This window comes from Lepidochelys kempii, chromosome 14, assembly GCF_965140285.1.
Source record: "Lepidochelys kempii isolate rLepKem1 chromosome 14, rLepKem1.hap1, whole genome shotgun sequence".
Classification (NCBI taxonomy): domain Eukaryota; kingdom Metazoa; phylum Chordata; order Testudines; family Cheloniidae; genus Lepidochelys; species Lepidochelys kempii.
Genome location: NC_136393.1, coordinates 9,053,500 through 9,058,594, shown reverse-complemented (window position 1 = coordinate 9,058,594; position 5,095 = coordinate 9,053,500).

The window sequence follows — 5,095 nt, the reverse complement described above, 5'->3', positions numbered from 1 at the left end:
TTGTTGCCTGTGTATTTTCTCTGAAGGAACAATTTAAAATTCGCAACACATTGTGTTGAAGTGCTTCACAACAATTTTAAGTATAAAAAAGTATGTTTTCAACCGACTTTCAGCTTAAATAGCATAATGAAATCAGGCAAATGAATAAAGACACAGTTTATCTGCAGAGATATTAGGTGACATATGCTGCAATAACATGCCAAACAATGCGTACTGCTCAGCTGTGTAAAACATTTAAATTGGGTATGTTAATCAAGTATTAGTCTTTGAGGCTACAAACAACCCAAATCAGATTTTTGTGCTCAGCCTTGCTAATTTTTTGGGGTGTTCTTTGGTAGCTTTTTAAAAAATTCTGGCTTCTTTTGTTTTCTGTAGGTCTCAGTAATGTAACACTGATAATTAAAATTAATACAAGCTCCCAAAACTGCTTAACTACACGTGTGTTAGTAAGACACAATACTGGAATAAACAGTGCAGCTGTGCTTTTAGGTTAAGGCATATTTGACCAAATAAGGACTCGGAAGATCCTTTTAGCGGGAGTGGTATGGGTACTAAATTGGCACAGAATAATTAAACACGAACAACTGATGTGCAGTACCTAAAAGTAAGTCTTTTACATATTTGAAGACTTATCAGGTCCACCCTCAGTAATCTTTTCTCAAAACCAAACACGTCCAGTTTTTAACCTTTCCTCATAAGTTATGTCTTTTAAACCTTTTGTAATTTTTGTTACTGTCCTCTGGACTCTCCAATTAGTCCACATCTTATGTACCAAACCTGGACATAATACTTCAGCAGAGGCCTCACCATTTCCAAGTAGAGCGTGACAGTTACATATGACACTTCTGTTATCCAGAAGGACATTTGCCTTTTTTGCTACAGCATCACACTGTTGACTCATTCAGTTTGTGATCCATTGTAACCTCCAGATCCTTTTCTGTAGCACTGCTGTCTAGCCAGTCATTGCCAATTTTGAATTTGTGCACTTCTCTTCCTTAGTACTTTTCACCTGTCTTTATTGGTTTCAGAGCAAATCTTCAATTTATCAAGGTAATTCTGAATTCTAGTCCTGGCCTTCAGAGTGCTTGCAACCTCATCCAGCTTGATGTCATCTGCTAATTTTGTAAGCATACTCTCCACTACATCATCCAAGTTGTTAATGAAAACAAAGAATAGTAGTTGAAGGGTTCATGTAGCATTCATGCACCTGGAAACAGTCAGGGCACACCCTGACTGTTGTGTAGGAGCAATGCACACATTGCTCTGTTCTATCCAAGGACATGGACCATGAAAACATGGACCATCTGGGAAGTCAAAATAAGGACATCAGCCGTGGGAAGCTTCCTCGGCCGAAGCTCAAGGCCTGAGAATAAAGATTGTAGTAGATAGAGGCTAGTAAATAGGAATATTAATCAAAGTCATATTATTTCCTTTGTTGATGCCTTTTGCGGTCGGTTGGGGTATGTGATGCGCAGGGGGGAGAGAAATAAAAGAGGTGGAAAAGCTGACAGGGGAAATCCCATCAGCAGACCAGCCTGCTTGCTTGCCTAAAGCCGTGTCCTGTCTTGTATTGAACTGCCACAAGTAGTACTGAACCTAAAATGGATCCTACTTGCATAAGAACGGCCATGCTGGGTCAGGCCAAAGGTCCAGCTAGCCCAGTATCCTGTCTTCCGACAGTGGCCAGTACCACTTGATATCTCCTCCCAGTTTGATTGTGAACCATTGATAATGCTTTGAATCTGGTCTTTCAACCAGTTGTACATCTCTTATAGTAATTTAATCTAAACCATATTTCTGTAGTTTCCATATGAGAATGTTGTGGGAAGCAGAAGACTTGCCTGTAGAAGGAAATTAGATTGGTTTAGTGTTACTCGTTCTTGATAAGTGCGTGTTGGCTATTTCCATTTTATCCTTCATGTTTGAACAATTTGATTAATAAGTTGTTCCAGTATCTTTCCGGATATTGATTGCCCTCAGACATTAGTAATGATGTGTCTCAAATTGCTAGGCCATATGGCATCATGTACCTTTGACTCGTGTGCCCATTTTGCATGAAGCAAGGCAGGTGCCTAACTCATTCTTGCTAGAAACAACGTAGGCATCTAAAGTGACTCCTGGAGACAGGTTCCCTGCTGTGAACTGCTAGTACAAATAGGTACCTCCCTGCAGCCCCAGCCTAGGAGCTGAACTTGGAGTGGGGCTTAGCACATGTCATAAATATAAAGGGAAGGGTAAACCCCTTTGAAATCCCTCCTGGCCAGGGGAAAGCTCCTCTCACCTGTAAAGGGTTAAGAAGCTAAAGGTAACCTCGCTGGCACCTGACCAAAATGACCAATGAGGAGACAAGATACTTTCAAAAGCTGGGAGGAGGGAGAGAAACAAAGGGTCTGGGTCTGTCTGTAGTCGTCTTGGCCGGGGACAGAACAGGAATGGAGTCTTAGAACTTTTAGTAAGTAATCTAGCTAGGTATGTGTTAGATTATGATTTCTTTAAATGGCTGAGAAAAGAATTGTGCTGAATAGAATAACTATTTCTGTCTATGTATCTTTTTTGTAACTTAAGGTTTTGCCTAGAGGGGTTCTCTATGTTTTTGAATCTAATTACCCTGTAAGATATCCTGATTTTACAGGGGGGATTTCTTTATTTCTATTTACTTCTATTTTTTATTAAAAGTCTTCTTGTAAAACACTGAATGCTTTTTCATTGTTCTCAGATCCAAGGGTTTGGGTCTGTGGTCACCTATGCAAATTGGTGAGGCTTTTTATCCAACATTTCCCAGGAAAGGGGGGGTGCAAGTGTTGGGAGGATTGTTCATTGTTCTTAAGATCCAAGGGTCTGGATCTGTAGTCACCTAAGCAAATTGGTGAGGCTTTTTACCAAACCTTGTCCAGGAAGTGGGGTGCAAGGTTTTGGGAAGTATTTTGGGGGGAAGGACGCGTCCAAACAGCTCTTCCCCAGTAACCAGTATTAGTTTGGTGGTGGTAGCGGCCAGTCCAAGGTGTAATATTTTGTACCTTGGGGAAGCTTTGACCTAAGCTGGTAAAGATAAGCTTAGGAGGTTTTTCATGCAGGTCCCCACATCTGTACCCTAGAGTTCAGAGTGGGGGAGGAACCGTGACAGCACACAACCCGTCATCAGCATTACCCAGCTTAGGCAGCTCCCAGTTTAGCATGCTGGCTTTTGTGGATCATGTTCTTAGGTGTGTCTCTCCCCACCCCCATTGTTCAGGGACCCTACGTACCTAACTCAGGCTTTGTAGGTCACCTTTGCACTCCATTGATTTTTCTGGGCACCCAAAGTTAGGCATTGTGACGCTGAGCGGATTTCGAGATCTGAGCCTAACTGCTTAGCTTCCAGAAATTCTGCACTAATTCTTACAGTCCAGCTGTCAACTGGCCAGCACAAGGTGATTTCTCCCGTGAAACTGGTTGAATAATCAATTTTTTGCCCTGCCATCCTTAGTTTAAAACAACCTTGCCACATGTAGCTGAGAAGGCTCTGAATGAGCCACATATAAAAGCTTAATTAGTATCCTGGTTCACCCCATTCCTCTTCTGCTGTAAATACTGAAATGTGAGGTTAACCAATATTTTAAGCTTGTATCTTTCCTCTGGTGGGAGCCTCAGCCATCTGTGATTCAGACCTTTTCAAGCTTTTATCAAGTTAATATACAATTACAAAATTCACAACATTTCACAGAGAGTGATGTTTCTAAGTCAAGTTTTTAACTCTGAAGTGGACAGTTAAAACAAAAAAAAAGTTTGTGCAGGAATACCATTTGCTGTTCCAATACCATCCATAACTCTGATATCAGATGCATCCAAGAAGGATTGGGGAGTACATATATGTCAGATCCACACTCATGATTGGTGGTCTCATTGGGAGTGCCAGTTACATATTCTAGAATTGAGATGGATACATCTAGCTTGCAAAGAGTTTATACCACTGATCAAAGATTCTTCCATTCAAATTCTCATGCTCAATCCACAGTGGCCTACTACATAAACAGGGAAGTGCAAGATCAGATCTCCTATGTCAAGAAGCCATAGATCTGTGGGAGTGATATATCAAGAATTGTATCAGTCTTGATGATGGTTTAACAGACTTACTAAGCAAAAAAGTGACTATATCACAAATGGGAATTAAAAGATTAATTACTGGACCAAATCTTCCGAAGATGGGTTTTTCCCCAAATAGACCCATTCACTTTTAATCAGAAGAGAAAGCATCTGAAGTTTTGTTCTCGAGCAAGAAAGAGTCCAGGATCCATAGCGGACACTTTCATGATTGCTGGTTATACCATTTGATATGTGCTTACCTTCCTTTTCCTTTAATTCCAAGGCTTATTAAGGAACATATGGCAAGAAAAAGCTCTAGTTATACTTGGATTTTGGGCAGTGAAGGAACTGAGTAGTGGTTGGGGTTGCTGCACTCTCAAAACCCCTGGGAGGGGGAACATGAGCACAACCCCCTACTGGACACTACTAGTGAAAATGTTCCTCGCTACTGTGCTAAGGTGCCCATATACCATGAGTGGGATCCACATGTGTCTACCTCTCAAAGAATCAGTTACTATGAGATAAGTAACCCTTTCTGATTGAAAAAAGCAGAGCAGGTATGATCAAGTTAGATATGCCTACAGCTTCTCCACTTGGAGTATTATTGGGGAAGAAAATCCAAGCAAGAAAGCTTCTCAGTTATCCCTTCTCAATGTTGCCTTGATACTACATATGCTTGATTTTGGAAATCTAATAGCTTTGTATGCAGCAGAAAGAAAAATAACTGGGAAAGATTTCAAATACAACCGTAAAGTCTACTTGAACCCAAGAGAGAGCTCATCGCTTTGGAGCATTTTCTGTACAACACTACTTCCTGCAGATTCAGCGTCAATCTTCTTTAAACAAGGTAACAGAGTCTAGCATTATTTATAGTTGATTGTGATGTAGACACATTTAAATCCTGAATTGTTCTAATGAATTCAGGCTTTGTGTCGTCACTCATATGCAACATGGATGTTATAAAAAGAAAAGGAGTACTTGTGGCACCTTAGAGACTAACCAATTTATTTGAGCATGAGCTTTCGTGAGCTAC